This window comes from Gossypium raimondii, chromosome 5 (genome assembly GCF_025698545.1).
Source record: "Gossypium raimondii isolate GPD5lz chromosome 5, ASM2569854v1, whole genome shotgun sequence".
Lineage (NCBI taxonomy): Eukaryota > Viridiplantae > Streptophyta > Magnoliopsida > Malvales > Malvaceae > Gossypium > Gossypium raimondii.
Window position 1 is genome coordinate 51,008,575 of NC_068569.1, and position 18,763 is coordinate 51,027,337.

General features: G+C 35.0%; 1 protein-coding gene and 1 long non-coding RNA gene across 3 annotated transcripts in view; one reads left to right on the top strand and one right to left on the bottom strand.

The window, feature by feature from the left end:
* LOC105767169 (putative pentatricopeptide repeat-containing protein At1g12700, mitochondrial) overlaps positions 1 to 18,763 on the bottom strand; it is an 88,990-nt gene that overhangs the window by 11,653 nt on the left and 58,574 nt on the right. The window lies entirely within an intron of this gene.
* LOC105766445 (uncharacterized) lies at positions 5,611 to 6,307 on the top strand. The gene is made up of 2 exons (XR_001125242.2): positions 5,611 to 5,935; positions 6,092 to 6,307. It is a non-coding gene; the product is annotated as an uncharacterized LOC105766445 (long non-coding RNA).

The following is an 18,763-nucleotide window of genomic DNA, read 5'->3' on the forward strand; positions in this document are numbered from 1 at the left end:
AGTTTTGCCTTTTTTATTCGAATTTTCGAATAACTTGAATTGTGTAATTCATATTCGAGTTAAACCGAAAAACTTGATTTTTTATTCGATTTGACTAGAATAACTCGATTAACTCAAATAACTCGAACTATTTAATTCAAAATTTAGATTTTTTATCAAGTTATTCAAATCGAGTCAGATTTTTCTCACCCCTATAAACAGGACATGGAGGTTCGTACTGCATCGTAATAAAAAATTTTAAAGAATTTTTTACTATTCGATAAAAAAGTAATTTTATTATTGATTTATAGAATTTTAAAGTATTAATTAAAACATTTTTAAAAGTACAACTTCAGACCGTTCTATTATTTGTTTAGAAAACGATCTTCAATTAGTTAATGGATACTTTATGGTCACAATCTTGGCAAATTCAGTTTAAGTAGATGCTGTAGCTGCGTGGTGTGGTAGAGGTTGGAACTTAGATGTTGCTATGGTTTTTATTCCATTCCATTAGTTGGGATACAAATCCGAACAAATTAGGTGATGAAAGAATGTCATATTAGTTGAATTGGAATTTGAAGTTTTGTATATTGTTTAGCCTATTATGTGTTTGAAAGTCATGCAATTTGCAATATATAAAATGTGCAATTTGATCAATTTCTAGTTCATTGAATATTCATGTTTCAGTGAAGCTTGTGCTGGCAATCTAGCTTATTACAACACGTTGTATATGATTAGTCACTTCTATCGACAGTGGACATCTTGAATAAAATTAATTGGCAATGGTGATCTAATCCTATAAAAGGAGCAAACGAAATGCTATACTTATTGTAACATGCCTTATATGATTAGTCATTCAATCTCCCTTTCTCCCCTATTCCTCCCCAACTTATCTTCATTTCCCTTTAAGCCAACTTAAGTGAATTGGCCCTCCTTAGCACCACCACCTTCTCTTCCTTGTTGAACACTTATATCAACAATTGGTACAGTGAGTATGGACTAAGTCACGACTTCCTCTCACAGTAATGCTTCTTTCAACCCAACAAACTTATCCACCTTCACTAACTTAACAAACTCAACAGCTCCAATGACCCCCATTAACCCCATCGCCCTTGAGCTTCTTTCAAGCCAAACTCTAACCCAGTTGTCTGCTTCTACCTATTGTACCTCTCTTCCAACCCTTAGTGTTGTTCTCTTGACCTCTTGCACCATTTTCTTAACCTTTTCTATCTCTCCCCCAGTCTGTTGCATCACTCTCTTAGCATCTTCCACCACTCTTCTAGTTGCTTGCATCACTCCCTCAACTGTCAACCCATAGTCCTAGCCTATTTGTTCCACCTTAGCTTCAACCAGCCTCTAGTGTCTCTTCCTCTAACACTAAGGAACTCCTCTTGCAATACCTATGGCATGCTCTCTCCTACTGTCTCTTCACTCCACCTTCTAAGGTAGCTACTCCCATCATCCTAGTGGATCAAGCCTCTCACCAACAATCGTCTTACTCTCAACACCAAGTAATTAGGATGTAAGAGAAAATGTGACACAAATAATTATACTTATTCGATTTTAAATATATATATATATATATATATTCATTTCTTTAAATGTGTACAATTGAATCAAAATAAAAGTTCTATATATGCATTTGAACCAAATCAAACTTCATGTATCAAATTACACATTGAAACAAAGTCCATATATAATTTTATATTTATCTCTAACTGCATATAATATGATTTGAACATAACCATAAACATTAAAGCTTTACTTTGACAATTTCGATCATAATCACATTTGATTTTTTAAATATTATTTTATAAATATATTTTATACATAAAAAATTCACCCAAAAGAGTGTAATAATTTAGTATAATATATATTTATGTATATATACATTGATATCTTTAAGCAACTTTGTAGGGACTTGAAGTGACCACGTAAACATACACCTTAGAAGGCCGCAAAATTATTATATTATTTTACTTTGTTATTTTTTTACTTTTGGTCCTTCAACAATGTATGAATCGATCGAAATTCCATAGCATATTCTATAAAATTGAGGTTGAATAATATTTTAAATTTAGTAGAATTAAATGAGAATTAAATTGTTTTTATTTATATTCCCAATAAATTAGTTTAAAAATTTATTCATTATTGTTTTAATATATTTTAATATGTTATTTTAATATATTTTAATATATTTTGTACATTTTATTTTAATATGCACAATTTATTATTTTCTTCAATTGTAATATCATATATATTTCATATGTTATTATGACTAATTAGATTCAAATATTATGTTTCATTGTTTTCAAATCTTTTTTAAACATATATGTGTTATCTAAATTGTGGTTTTCACACGCATATGCATGTGTTAGCGTTTCTCGTATTAATTATTCATGTGTTTGTATTAGAGTTGTGAAGAGAACATGAAGAGCTTAGTCAAAAAACATTTTTTTATATACAACATGAAAATAATACGAATACAAAATATGTTAAAATATAAGTAAAACAAATTGTTAGCATATAAAAATTATTTAAAGATTAATAGACAACCGTTCAATTTTCGGTTCAATTGGTTTTAATCGACTTTATTGTTGGTTCAATTGATTTATAGATCAACTGGTCCATCCTTTATAAGATTGATTAATTTTCTATCCAATCGTTTGATCAAATTTTGAAAACTGATAAATACCTTTGAATGGGATGAATATTATTTATTGAAAATTGTTGATATAAGGTGCTCAGATTACATATTGTGAAATATATTTATGTTTAAAGAGTTGGTTATTAGATATAGTAAGACATATTACACTTTTAAAGGAAAAATCAAGATTCGAACTCTGAAAGTTATATTGTTAGAAGAGATAAATATAAATCTCGAACATGAACTTTAAAATAAACATGAAAAATACCAAAAAAAAAGTTATCTTATTTTCTAAACGTAACGGTCCAAACATTGACTATGAAATGAGTGACCCTTTTATCTCAATGTGCCCACCAGTCCATTCAAATAAAATTTAATAAAACAAGTTTTTTTTTAAGTAAACACCAAATTTTTGGGCAAAAGAAGTTACTAGAGACTGAATTTACAAAGTTTTTTTTTATCCAAATTAAAGTGTTAACTGTCGGTAATAATAGTTAATTCTTTCGTTATAGGTGTTCTCTAAAAAGTTATGTTGTGAGTCTCAAGATTTAATGTTAGATCTATGAATATGATGGGCTTACACTACCTCAAGGCTCAACTAAGCTAGCTATCAATTGTCAAGCTGAAAATATTAGTTAACTTGCGACAAATATTTGTTTGGGATCCATGCATTTAATGTAACACCCCAAACCCGACCTAGACGTTATGGCCGAATCTAGTGATGTTACATGATTGGGTGTTTGAAAACCCTGTCGTCACGTTAAAACCATTTCCATTGAATTTTTTTATCTTAATATTTTATTAGTTCCAAAATTGCGTTGCTCATTTAATCGATAGTTTCAAAACGTGATTCGTTTGCAAAAGTTTTTAAAATAGATTAAAAAATCGTGCATTTAGGAAAAAACATTTGTTTCATTTGAAAAAAAAAACTGAGGTTTCCTACTACGTACTAGCAGTTGTAATCCATAAGGTAAAGATAATTAAAACCCAAAACCAAAGTCCGAAAGTCCAATTACAACCCAAAAACTTAGCCAGTAAAAACAAAATAGAAATAAAACCAATTATTGTAAATATGGGTTAAAAACCATGACAGTCCAAAACTGTGGTCAATGCCGGGTCCTCCGCCACACCGATCCGTCTAGATCTGGGGATTACCTGTGCATATTTAAACAAAAGGGGCGAGTTTACGAAAAACTCAGTGTGTAATCCCTCATAAAATAAACAATAGCAAATTACAGTGCACAGTTTAATTAGTCTTGAGCCAAACCCTTTTTCAGTATCAGTAACAGTTTCGACCTTAGCCTTTCTCAGTACAATATCAAATATGCAGTAGAGCCATAGCCCATCACAGTATCAGTAGCAATCATGCAGTATTCAATAACAAAGTCTTACCCAACCAGCCTCTACACACCATCTCTGTCCAACCCTACACTTCATGTGGGGATCAAATCTGTAGCGACCTAAAAATTTTAGCACGGGCGCTAGTCGAAATGATTATTGAAAATTTGAAAATTGAATCTCGACTTTATTTGAAAAAGGAGTCGCCACCGATCCTTTTCCCTAGGTGCGATCGGACACCTAATAAATTCCTTTTTAAGAGAAAAGTTTATTTTTAATTTTTTTTAAAAAAGAGGTAATTTTAGGTCTACGTAAAAATCCAGAGAAAATTAGAGTCCGGAGTCTATTCTGCCATGAGGAAGGTATTAGCACCCTCGCGACGCCCAAAATTGGTATCTCGTTAAACGCATGTTGTCTTAATTTTCAAAATACAAGTTCAATTTAATATTTAATCGTGATTCGATTGAAACATGACAATAATTTTTTTTAAAAACACGGGAATTTTGAAGCATGAATTTTTTAAAAAAAACGAAAGTTTTTTTTTGAAACACGAGAATTTTTAAAAACACGAAAATTTTTTGAAACATGAAAATTTAAAAACACGAAAATTTTTAAAAAAACACGACAATTTTTTTTAAAACATAAAAAATTTTGAAACACGGAAATTTGTGAAACACGAGAATTGTTGAAAACACGAAAATTTTGAAAACACGAAAAATTTTTTGAAAACCCGAAATTTTGGATCACCGGAATCTTTGAAAACATAAAAATTTTTGAAATACTGGAATTTTTGAAAACACGAGGATTTTTGAAACGCGAATTTTTTAAAAATACGAAAATTTTTGAAAACACAGAAATTTTTAAAACACGGGAATTTTTGAAATACGAATTTTATTTAAAAAACGCGGAAATTTCTTGTGAAACACGAAAACTCTTAAAAATGCAAAAAGTCAAAAATTTTGAAATTCGAGTAATATTCGAAAATATTAAAATTTGCAACACAAATTTTTTTTATTTTTTTATTTTTTTAAAAATCGTATCGTATTTAACACGAATCGATGATGTTCACCCCAACATGGCGATGAAATCGATGAATTAGTGTCAAACCAATTCAACTTAATATTTAATCGGAATTCCATTAAAACATGAGGATTTTTTTTAAATACGAGGATTTTTGAACATTTTTTTATTTTAAAAGGACGTCCCGAATTTAACACGAGCTATCGATATCCACCCAACATAGCGATGAAATCAATAGCTTGATGCTAAATCGGTTCGTTGCCTTATGCATTAAAATAATTTTTATTTTAAACATGAAAATAAAATGACATAATAATATTTATAAAACTATTCTAAAAGATGTAAATTTAAATTAAATGAAATACCATTTAAATATATGAGTTAAATTAAAATGGCTTTTTAAAAAGCCCAAAAATTGTGGGCTTGAAGAATAGGCCCTCTTCTCTTTGCTTTTTTTTTTGTTGGGCTGCTACTTGCGGGCTGCTAGGAAATGAGCTGAATCTGTTGGACTATTGCTCTGGGCCTGCTGATGGACTGAAGCTGCACGGGTGGGCCACTGCTGGTGGGCTGCTGCTGGTCCACCAAAACTAGCCTGCTGTTTTTTATTTTTTTCTTTCTTTTTCTCTTTTTCTTCTATTTTTTTCTTTCTATTTTTTCTTCTTTTTTTTTTCCTTTTTCCTTTTTCTTCTTTTTTTGGGCCGAACCTTAGCCTTCTTGCGCCGGTAAAGCTTCCTCCGTTACACGGCGCGGTGGTCGGCGCGCCTCTCTTCTCCTCCTCTATCTTTTTCTTTCTTCTCTTCTTTCTTTTTGGTTGCTATTTTTTGGTTGCTGTTTTTGTTTCTTTTTTTTTTTGTGTTTTTGCTTGTTGCTCTTCTTGCTTGTGTAGGGGCGACGGTGGTGGTGCTGTCACGGTGACGGTGCGACGGCGGTGGTTGCGAGAGCGCGACGGTGGTGAGGGCCCTTTCGTTGCTCTTTTTTGTTGGATTTTTTTGCTGCTGTTGTCTTAGTTTTCTTTCTTTCTTTTTGCCAAAAAAATGAACCCCCCTCTCTTCCTCTCATCTTCTTCTTTTAAATCCTTCCATTTTGTCTTCTTTCCTTTGTTTTCAGGTGGTAGGGGAGCATCATTGGCCTAGGGAGGCTGCTGGAGTAGCTGGAGGTGGGTGGAGCACGCTTGGCTGCCGACTGGCAGATTTGACATGTCCAGGAGGACCAAATTGTAAAGGGTGTAAAGTTTTCAGGGTAAAAATGTAATTTTTAAAAAATGGGGCTAAAATGTAATTTTTAGAAATTTTAAGGGTCCGAATGTAATTTACATTTTTTGTATTTTTTTCTGATTTATTATTATTTTATTAATATTTTTAAAACATAAAAAAACAAAACAAAACAATGGGCCAAAGCCCAAACAAGTCCAAAATTAAATTATTCAAAACCCAAATCCAACCGTACATGCCCAACCATTGGGCCCAATCATTAGGCCCACATTAGGCAAACCCAAAAAAATCATAATTTTTTTTAATATATATAAGATAAAATAAATAAAATAAAATAAAAACACGAAGAACGTACCGGACAAAATTTAGTGATTACAAAATCAACCCATCCATCCCTACACTCCAGGTAGTACCGAAAGCGGCACAAAATAGTAATTTGTAGCTGAGCTGCAAGTATATTAGACTTAAGAGCCTTTCAGTACACTTCCTCCAAATATAATCAACCCAACCCCATGCAATGCAACATACAAGTCATGACATGCTATCTAAGGATATCAGAACATATAACCAGTACAGTATACAAGCATACTATCATCATACTCAACACATATATAAATCAAATAGTTAGTTCGTACAATTAGGGGTTTAAGTGATGCTTAACAACCCTACAGTAGGTTTACATTCGACTTGGGTGACCCGTGCAACCTTAGCAATCAATTCAGTGAAAATGGGCTCACACGCCTATGTGGTCTGCCCGTGTGGCCCACTTGGCCCAAATTGGCCTTGGCCGCGTAGTCCATTTTTTTAATGTAACCCATGCTAGCTAAATATTCATATATATTTTCACTATTTACTTATATGTTCCTTCAAAGTTGTCTACTTGAGTCACTGTTACTAAATAATTTATATCTTGAGCTACAAAATTCCAAATTAAGATCCACTTGTTGTCTTTGAAACTAGACTCAAATAAATTTCTACCATAAAATTTTTAGAATTTTGGTTTAGCCAATAAGTACAGTAAAATCTTCAAACTTACCCCTGTTTTGCTATCTGACAACTTTGATCTTTCTTTACAAAAAAATAATTATCTCTTAGTACAAAATTTGGATGATGTTTCAATTTTTTTCTACTGAAAATAGATTCTTTAGTAATTTAAAAATGTAAATTTTAACCCCTAATTATTTTATACTATTTTTTATGATTTTCCAAAGTCAGAACAGGGGAACCCAAATTCATTCTGACCTTGTCTCACAAAATTTATTATATCTCACGATTTACAATTCTATAACTTACACCGCTTTTTCTATGAGAAACTAGACTCAATAATATTTAATTCCATATTTTGTTCATCCTCTAATTTGATTTCCACAATTTATGGTGATTTTTCAAATTTAGCCTACTGCTGCTGTCCAAACAGCAAGCAACTTTGACTTTTCATCGAATCTCATTTTCTGCGTTTCATGTACACACCTAGTTTTGTTTAATGCTAAAATAGTCCCCCCAGCACTCCAAAGCCTATAATTGAACAAATAACACTAATTTATTCTCACATAACGTGATCCTAAATCGAACTCGTATCGAGGTTTTAACCCATAAGCGACTAAACCTTACCTTCAACCGATAAACAGTAATTCCCACACAAACTAAGACTGCGATTGGTGATTACGAGCCATTGAATCCTCCCCTAATTGGCATAAACAAAACACTTCAAAAGAAAGTTAACAAACAGAGACAATTCACTTATCCAAAAGTTTTTGCCCATTGGGCACCATTACTGTCCTCCCCTAAAAAAACCAAGATATTTTGTTTTTGTGGGATCAAAGCAAATATCAAATCCTAACCCTATGTAATAACTATGATTAAAGAAAGAGAAGAAAAGGGAAAAAAATTAGAAGATTAAAGAAAAGAAGTAATGTGGTTTATTTTATTTTGATAGATTAAATTAGTAAAGGAAACTAAAAATTTCTAATATTCATTTTCACCAAATATTTAATAAAATTTCTAATAATTATTTTTATTAAATGACTTAAAAAATATAAATAAAAAATTATCTAAAATGTTTTTATATCAAAAGCTTAGGACATCAAAGCTAACAACTTTCATTAGATCAGAACAATTATAAAATTTATCTCAATCACTCAACCTCAATTTATCTCCTTGGAATGTAATATGCATTACCATTGACATTTTCTAAAACAAGCAAATATATTATTTTACCTCATTTTCGTTAAGAAGAAAATAATGGCTCCTCAATTTGACATACCTTAGCTATGATCATTTTGTTCCTCCAAGGTAGAGCCACCACTCAATTTGTTGTTATCGGTTGAATCTTTGTCCCTTTCTTTCTTCTCTCTTGTTCCCTGATAACACTCTAGAATAACATATTTTTATATATTAATTATGTATTTATTCTGAGTATGATCCTGCTAATTTGAGCTATTTATGATCTTTTATCTCATAGGGACTAAATTTGAAGCAAAAGCAAAATTAAGGGCCAAAAGCGTGAATTTAGAGATAAAATGGGCCAATGTGCGACACAAGGAAAAGTTGGTGCCAAAAGTGCAAGCATGGAGGACACAAGGGTTGAAATGCAAAAAGAAGAGATTTTATTTTATTAAACTCTATTTTAATTATATTAGGATAATTAATATTGAGATAATTATTAAGGATTACTTTTAGGATTTTATTTTATCTTTATTTATCTTCAATTAAATGTATTTATCTTTTAGGAATTTAAGTAGAATTAGAATATCTCCCCTAGCACTATAAATAGGGGGTGAAGTGACTCAAAAGGGGAGAGCCCATCTTTTCTTTTTCTGTAAACACTGTCTCCCCAAAAGTCTAGGCTTTTGTTCTTTTCATATTTTCTTTCAATAAAATCTTTATTTTTATTTTATTTATTTTCTTTTCTACCACAACCATGAGCCACTAAATCCATCTAGTCAAGGTTGTCAAAATCCCAAAAAGGTTCTTGAGGCTTAGAATCAGTACTTAGCCTTCTCATTGAGTATTCATCGTTTCTCACTACTGGTGGCGCTTCATCCAAGTCCCTTAAGAAGTAAGTTTTCAACATATGCAAAGGCGGCCGCTTTGTATGTTTTGGGAAGGTTGCACAGTCGGTTCGTTAGCTTACTGCGTCAGAGGTTGGCGAGCCCAAGAGACAAAATGGCATGGGATTCGCCATTGAGAAGCGTTGATCTAGCATAAGACGATCCCACAGAAGCTATTGTTAGCTAGAGTCAGGTTCCACCAAATCGTAGTCTAAATCATTGGAGCTGGTGGTCGTAGGCGTCCTCTTCCACTATAACTAGCTTATTTGGTTTGGGAAGGATCATCTAAAAGCCGAGGATTTAACCCAAGGCGGAACGAGACAACTGGAGGCTGGAATCTCCCATAAGAATTTTCTTTCTCTCAACTCTATTTTTTATTTTTTTTTCTAATTTTCAATTCAATATTCTTAATTCTGTTTTTATTTTATTTTTCGTTTCTAGATCCAACAATTTAATTCTTCTATTGTTTTTATTTTTTTAGGAACGCAGGTTGTCTTGGGCAAGACTCTGCCTGGGATATCACGAAACAAGATATTTTGCAAGTCCAGTCCCTGAGGATTTGACCCTACTTCCCTTTTACTATTCTTTTCATTATTTATTAGGGATAGGATATTTTGGTGCTTTCAACGATCGCATCAAATTTTGGCGCCGTTCTTGGACCGGCAACGTACTAATCTTGTTTTTTGTTTCTTATGACCGATCTCGCCCGGTACTCTTGCGTTCGATTCGAAATTGAGAAGACTGCTAGAGCCAATCGCAAGGAGACAAAGTTACGAAAAAAGCAGTCAGCGGTGGTTGGAACTCAAAGTAACCCACCGCCACAAATAGAAGTCGACGACGAAGCTGAGTCTAGGGTTAACGAAAACCCTACTCAAACATTTGAAAGTGAAAAAGTAGAAGTCGACTCACCAGAAGAAGTGCTTAACGCTAGGGTTAACGAAAACCCAAATTTAGCACACGATCCAATGGCTCAAACGATTCGAAGAATCGGTCAAGCTCCAACAGTAACAACCGCCATTATGCATCGCGTATCCTACTATGAATACTGATTTTGAATTGAAGTCAGGTTTAATCCAGCTATTGCCAACTTTTCGTGGGTTACAAAATGAAAATCCCCACAAGCATCTGAAAGAATTTCATATGGTTTGTCTTAGCATGAAACCTCAGGGGGTAACTGAGGATCAGATTAAATTGCGTGCTTTCCCTTTCTCCCTAGCAGATTCCGCTAAGGAATGGTTATTTTATTTACCCCCTGGATCTATTACAACTTGGGTTGATCTATCTCGTTTGTTTCGAATGTGTTTTTCCAAGATCTCGGCGGTGAGCTAAGAAGAGAGATCGTTGGAATAAGACAAAAGAAGTCGAGTCCCTTTACGATTATTGGGAGCGATTTAAAAGTTGTGTGCAAGTCGTCCACAACATGGTATATGAGCAATCTCTCCTCCAATACTTTTACGAAGGTTTGAAGCCCATGGAGATGAATATGGTAGACGCCGCTAGTGGAGGAGCATTGGTCAACATGACTCCCCAACAAGCGAGAGACTTGATCTCCACGATGGTCGCAAATTCTCGCGAGCCAGAGCCAATCTCGAACCCCTAGAAGGGTTCATCAGCTAAGTAATTCAACCTTAGAGGATAAAGTTGATAGACTTACTAATATGATGAACTCTCTTATTGCAGAAAAAACAAAGACACTCGGTTATGTGGAATATGTGCTACACGAGATCATGCAACTGATGCATGTCCCAGTTTGTATGATGATACCACGACCCATCCGGTGTGTGGAAATTTCCTTGGGCCACCACAAAGGCAGTACGACCCCTACGCTAATACCTACAACCCAGGGTGGAGGGACCATCCTAACTTAAGCTATGGGACCAATCCACGAAATAACCAGCCATACCAAAATCGATTTCAAAGAATGACCACAAGGTTCAGGTAATTTTCTAGAAACCATGGTCAATAAGTTAGCAGCTAATGTTCTTGATTTCCAACAGCAAACTCTTAATTTCCAAAAAGAGACGAAAGATTTCCAACAGAAAACCGAGGCGTCCATAAGAGAGTTGACCACATCGATTGAGAAATTGACTTCTCAAGGAAGCTACCATCACAAATGTAACCAAACCCAAGACAAAATGCAAATGCAAGGTGGCGCTATGGCGGAAAGGTATCGAACCAATTCTGACAGAATCTTGCCCAAGAAATTACCGGAAAAACTCGAAAAGACGAACAGTCCGATCGAAGCCTCCATTGCCTAAAATTCAACCTCCATTTCCAGAACGATTCAACCAGTGTCGAAGAGGTAAAGAGGATAAAGAAATTCTTGAAACATTTAGGAATGTCGAGATCAATATTCCGCTGTTGGATGCCATCAAGCAAATACCGCGGTATGCTAAATTTCTTAAAAAGCTTTGCACCAACAAACGAAAATTAACAGGTAATGAAAGGGTGAATGTTGGTGAGAATATATCCATGATGTTACAAATGAAAAATGCCGCAAAATGTGAGGATAGGGCATGTTTGCAATACCATGCAAAATAGGCCATTTGGGAATTAAAAAAGGCTATGTGTGATCTAGGGGCTTCTATAAATGTAATGCCGTATTCTATTTATGAATCACTTAACGCGGGTTTTTTGACAAAAACAGGTGTTATCATTCAATTGGCGGACAAGTCTGTTGTGCATCCAGAAGGAGTACTCGAGGATGTTCTGGTAAAAGTTAACGATCTTATTTTCCCTGCAGATTTTTATGTGATCAAAATGGAGGAGGATAGCACTCCTGGATCTTCAGATCTCCTGCTAGGTCGACCGCCCTTAGTACAAATAGTACTAAAATTAATGTTCAAGTGGAACTCTCACGATGGAGTTTGATGGGAGATCGTAAGTTTAATGTCTACGACGCCATTAGCCATCCAAGTGAAATATTGAGCGTAAATCGTATCGACATAATTGATTCTTTGGTGGAAGAGAATTTCGAGTCAATTTATGGAGATAATTCTGAACTTGATGAAATTGAATTTGTTAATGAGTTATTATCTCCAAATACTAAACTATTACCTTCATTATACAAAGCGAGTTGGAGTTGAAACCACTTCTGAGCATCCGAAATATGCATTTTGGGAAGGGTAATACCTACCACCATAATCTCCAATAGACTCTCCACACATGAAGAGGAAAGTTTGGTTCATATACTAAAAAGTCATAAGGAGGCGATTATTGGACCATTGCGACTTAAAAGGATAAGCCCTTTGACGTGCACACACAGGATCTACTTGGAGGAAGACACGAAGCCGAGGCGAGAGGCGCAAAGACGGCTAAATCCGAATATGATGGAGGTAGTAAAAAATGAAATAATCAAGCTTTTAGATGCTGACGTAATTTACCCTATTTCTGACAGTAGGTGGGTAAGTCCGGTTCAGGTCGTGCCCAAGAAAACGGGTGTGACAGTAAAGAAAAATACTGAAGGTGACTTGGTACCTACCCGAGTACAAAATGGGTGGCGCGTCTGCATTGATTACAGGAAGTTGAATTCATACACTAGAAAAGATCATTTCCCTCTTCCTTTTATAGATCAAATGCTTGAAAGATTAGTCGGAAAAACTCATTTTTGTTGTCTTGATGGATACTCAGGTTTCTTTCAAATTCTAGTCGCACCGGAGGACCAAGAAAAGACCACTTTTACATGCCCATTCGGTACATTTGCATATAGAAGGATGCCATTCGGTCTTTGCAATGCGCCGGCCACCTTCCAAAGATGTATGATGAGTATATTTTCTGAATATGTGGAAAAAATTATCGAAGTTTTTATGGATAATTTTACTGTATATGGGAATTGTTTTGATGAATGCCTTAAAAATCTAACGATAATTTTAAGTAGGTGCATAGAATTTAATCTTGTCTTGAATTATGAAAAGTGTCATTTTATGGTAGACAAGGGTTTAATTCTAGGTCATGTTGTTTCATCTAAAGGAATTGAGGTCGATAAGGCCAAAATTGATATTATAAATTCTTTGCCTTATCCCTCCACTGTGAGGGAAATTCGTTCTTTTCTTGGCCATGCAGGGTTTTACAGGCGCTTCATAAAAAACTTCTCGAAGGTAGCTGAACCACTGTGTGAGTTGTTGCAGAAGGATAAGAAATTTGAGTTTGGCCCAAAATGTAAGGAGGCATTTGATACATTCAAGAAAAAGTTAGTCTCCGCTCCTATAGTACAACCACCAGATTGGAAATACCCATTTGAAATTATGTGCGACGCTAGCGAGCGCAGTGTAGGAGCCGTGTTGGGGCAAAGGATAGACAAAGAACCACATGTCATATGTTATGCCTCGAAAACCCTAGATGCTGCGCAGAGCAACTACACCACTACGGAAAAAGAACTCTTAGCCGTTGTATTTGCTTTAGATAAATTTCGACCTTATTTATTGGGAACTAAAGTGATTATTTTTTCTAATCATGCAGCTCTCAGGTATTTGATCGCGAAGAAAGAAGCAAAACCGAGGCTCATTAGGTGGATTTTGCTGCTCCAAGAATTTGACATTGAGATTCGAGACAAAAGAGGATGCGAGAATTTAGTGGCTGACCACTTAAGCAGAATAAAAGTACCTTTTGACGACATCCCTATTAAAGAAGAATTCTCGATGAGAGCCTATTCTCGATCGAGGTACGTCTCCCATGGTATGCGATTTAGTAAACTTTCTAGCCACGTGATTATTACCCACTAAGGTAGCACGCCCGTGAGGGACAAGCTTAGACGCAACGCCGATATTACATTTGGGATGACCCATACTTATGGAAACACTGTTCGCACGGATAATACGAAGATGTGTTCGAAACCGAGGTAACTTCTATCCTTAATTTTTGTCATGCTGAAGCTTGTGGAGGTCACTTTGGCCCTAAGCGGACCGCTCATAAGGTGTTAGAATGTGGGCTATATTGGCCCACAATTTTTCGAGATGCATATAACTTCTGTAAGTCTTGCAATAGGTGCCAACATACAGGTAACATCACTAAACGAAATCAAATGCCCCTTTCCCCAATTCATGTATGCGAAATCTTTGATGTATGGGGTATCAATTTCATGGGCCCATTTATTTCTTCATTTAGCAATGTATACATAATTCTTGCAGTAGACTATGTTTCTAAGTGGATAGAAGCAAAGCCTACTCATAATGATAATGCCAAAACTGCTATGGAGTTTTTAAAACAAACTATCTTTTCCAGGTTTGGCACACCTCGAGCCCTAATCAGTGATCGTGGCACCCACTTTTGTAATAAGGTCATGGAGGCACTATTGGAAAAATATGGAGTCCACCACCGTATAGCTACGGCTTACCATCCCCAAACGAACGGTCAAGCCGAGGTCTCAAACAGGGAAATCAAGACTATTTTGGAGAAAACAGTTCGTCCTAACCGAAAGGATTGGAGCCTTCGGCTAAATGATGCACTTTGGGCCTATAGGACTGCGTATAAGGGACTGATTGGTATGACCCCGTATTGACTTGTTTTTGGTAAAGCCTGCCACCTTCCAGTTGAATTGGAACATAAAGCCTATTGGGCCATTCGACAGTGTAACTTGGAGTTAGAACCTGCAGGAAAGGCAAGGAAATTAGACATCCAAGAGTTAGAAGAAATTCGTAATGATGCCTACGAAAATGCTCACATTTATAAAGACAAGACAAAGTTGTTTCACGATAAGAGAATAGCTCAGAAGCATTTTTCAGTAGGACAAAAAGTTTTACTTTATAACTCTGTGTTAAAGTTATTCCCAGGTAAGCTTCGATCACGATGGCAAGGACCTTTCGTTGTTACTAAAGTGTTCACACATGGAGCGGTTGAAATAGAGAGTGAAGAATCTGGAAAGCAGTTCGTAGTCAATGGCCAGCGGTTGAAGCCATTTTATGAGAATTTTCAAGCCCACACGGTTAAGGAAATCCATTTGGAACCACCATAGAACCAATAACGGCGTCGAGCTAACGGCGTTAAACAAACGCTTGTTAGGAGGCAACCCAAATTTTATTTTTATTTATTATTTTTCTTTACTTTATTTATTACTTTATTTTATTATTTATTACTTATTTGGATATTAATCAATTTTCTTCTTTGCTTAGAAAAAAAATGAAGCAAACCGTTAAGCAACACTTAAAGCGCATTGAGGCTCGACTTGAAACCTTTGGCCAAGAATCCACCAAGCTCATTGCCATCATTTGTGATCACATGGGAGTTTTTCTAAACTTTTCTACCTATTTATTTCTTTTCGTCCACATTGAGGACAATGTGCTTTCGATGGGGAGGTACTCTTCGTTATTATTTTCATGCCCAAGATTTTTACCAAGAATTGCCTCTTGTTTGTCCTACAAGCATGATTCTTGTTTTCGAGAAAATTACAATTTTTCATAATTGATGTCATCTCCACTGTTTTATTTTTATTAGAGTAAAAATAATTGTGACTCATAAAGTTAACTCTATCTTGCTTTTCGTAAAATTGATCAAGTTTAAATACAAAGTGGACACTTAATATGATTGTATGCTAAAATATGTTGATGACTATTAAGGTAATTATGAAACTTATTTTTGACACTTGATTATTATTATTATTTCTCTAAAGTCCTCATAAAAAGTTATTATTAATATCATTTAATGTTCCGTGGTTATGAGTGCGACTTAAAACGTGATCGATCGAAAGTAACCGGGTAGGGTGCTTGGGTTGTCATCCTATTTCGCGTCAAAAGGTTGTGTGACGTGTTAGATAAAACTCCGCTAACCGAATTAATTTTAAGAACATGTTAATGAGTAACCGGGGTGGGTGCTTGGTCATCATCTCTTCGCGTCAAAAGGTTTGATGTGTTCTTAAGAAAAATTATAATAAATTAGGAGTTTGTCAATGAGTAACCGGTGGGGTGCTTGGTCATCTCTCTTCAGCGTCAAAAGGTTCAAGATATTCCTAAAGCATAAAAAAGAGAAAAAAAACAAAAGAAAAAGAAAAATTTTGGGACTAAAGGAGGAAACAAATAGAGTGTCTTGGTAGGTTTGGTAATTTATCTAATTTTCATTAAATAATTCAAGTTGATTTTAATTTTTGTGTGTATTAATTAGAAAACTTTTTCTATTTTACTTAAAGCAAGCCTAGGGTTCTATTTATTTTTCATATGCATTTTTGACTGATTTTTATAAAACTTTGGAGTTGTATTTCTTTTATGGCAGAATCTAACTTTCACAGTAGATAGGAACCATACTTGAGGGCAAGCATGGGCTAAGTAGGGGGGATTTGATAACACTCTAGAATAACGTATTTTTATATATTAATTATGTATTTATTCTGAGTATGATCCTGCTAATTTGAGCTATTTATGATCTTTTATCTCATAGGGACTAAATTTGAAGCAAAAGCAAAATTAAGGGCCAAAAGCGTGAATTTAGAGATAAAATGGGCCAATGTGCGACACAAGGAAAAGTTGGTGCCAAAAGTGCAAGCATGGAGGACACAAGGGTTGAAATGCAAAAAGAAGAGATTTTATTTTATTAAACTCTATTTTAATTATATTAGGATAATTAATATTGAGATAATTATTAAGGATTATTTTTAGGATTTTATTTTATCTTTATTTATCTTCAATTAAATGTATTTATCTTTTAGGAATTTAAGTACAATTAGAATATCTCCCCTAGCACTATAAATAGGGGGTGAAGTGACTCAAAAGGGGAGAGCCCATCTTTTCTTTTTCTGTAAACACTGTCTCCCCAAAAGTCTAGGCTTTTGTTCTTTTCATATTTTCTTTCAATAAAATCTTTATTTTTATTTTATTTATTTTCTTTTCTACCACAACCATGAGCCACTAAATCCATCTAGCCGAAGGTTGTCAAAAATCCCTAAAAAGGTTCTTGAGGCTTAGAATCCGTACTTAGCCTTCTCGCTGAGTATTCATCGTTTCTCCGCACTACGGGGCTGACGCTTCCGTCCAAGTCCCTTAAGAAGTAAGTTTTTCAACATATGCAAAGGCGGCCGCTTTGTATGTTTTGGGAAGGTTGCACAGTCGGTTCGTTAGCTTACTGCGTCAGAGGTTGGCGAGCCCAAGAGACAAAATGGTGTGGGATTCGCCATTGAGAAGCGTTGATCTAGCATAAGACGATCCCACAGAAGCGATTGTTAGCTAGAGTCAGGTTCCACCAAATCGTAGTCTAAATCATTGGAGCTGGTGGTCGTAGGCGTCCTCTTCCACTATAACTGGCTTATTTGGTTTGGGAAGGATCATCTAAAAGCCGAGGATTTAACCCAAGGCGGAACGAGACAACTGGAGGCTGGAATCTCCCATAAGAATTTTCTTTCTCTCAACTCTATTTTTATTTTTTTTCTAATTTTCAATTCAATATTCTTAATTCTGTTTTTATTTTATTTTTCGTTTCTAGATCCAACAATTTAATTCTTCTATTGTTTTTATTTTTTTTAGGAACGCAGGTTGTCTTGGGCAAGACTCTGCCTGGGATATCACGAAACAAGATATTTTGCAAGTCCAGTCCCTGAGGATTTGACCCTACTTCCCTTTTACTATTCTTTTCATTATTTATTAGGGATAGGATATTTTTGGTGCTTTCAACGACCGCATCATTCCCCTTAACTCTAGTAACTGTCGTTCATGGCCTTCTCTGGCCAATTGTCATTACCAAATGGCTCCTCTTTTCCTCTTTTCAAATCTCACTTCAGATTTCCCAATAAGCCTTCAAAATCTCAATATTAAAAACTTAAAGCTTCGAACAAGGCTTCAACAAATCTTTGTTGTCCACCGTCTGATCACCACCATATTCCGGCCATAGCGTTTCTTCAACCAACCATGACTCTTAACCACTCGGATCATCGAACTAACTTGAGTTCTCCAACCCGCAAAACCCAAAATGGGTGTGGGTTTCTTCTATTTTGATTCTCTTCTTTTTTAGTTTTTTTTTTACTTCCCTCTATTGATGCAAGCCAATTTGGGATTCTTGCTCTTTTTTTGCTGGTTTAATTTTGGATGCTTGCTATTTGGTATTTTTGTTTTTCTTGATTTTTGTTGTTTTGTCGTTGATTTTGATTTGAAGCTTCATAATATCGCCACAAGCAGGAGCTCCAACTAAACTGATGCCGATGAACTGATTGTGACAGGATCTCCTTGATGTTAGCCCAATTAGCCGTTTTGATGCCAGACTCAACATTTTCGCCGTCGATTTTTAATTTTCACTACTATGGAAAAAAATCATGCTTCATGATAGCTAAGAGCTTTTCTAAGTTTTGTCTGCCAAAATTTTTTCCCCAATTTTTTTTCCTATTCTGGGCCTAATTTTAGGTAAATTTCATGTCAATCTGCCACATCAGCTAATTGGGTTAATTGGGTTTCCAATGTGGCAAGTTAATTATCCACATCAGCTATCACATTAAGACAATAATAGAAAATGTTAATAAATAACTGATTTGTCAGTTTTTCATGACATTAGTGACTGTTTTATTATTTTTCTAAAGTTGAGTGACTGAAATAAAATCTATGTGATTG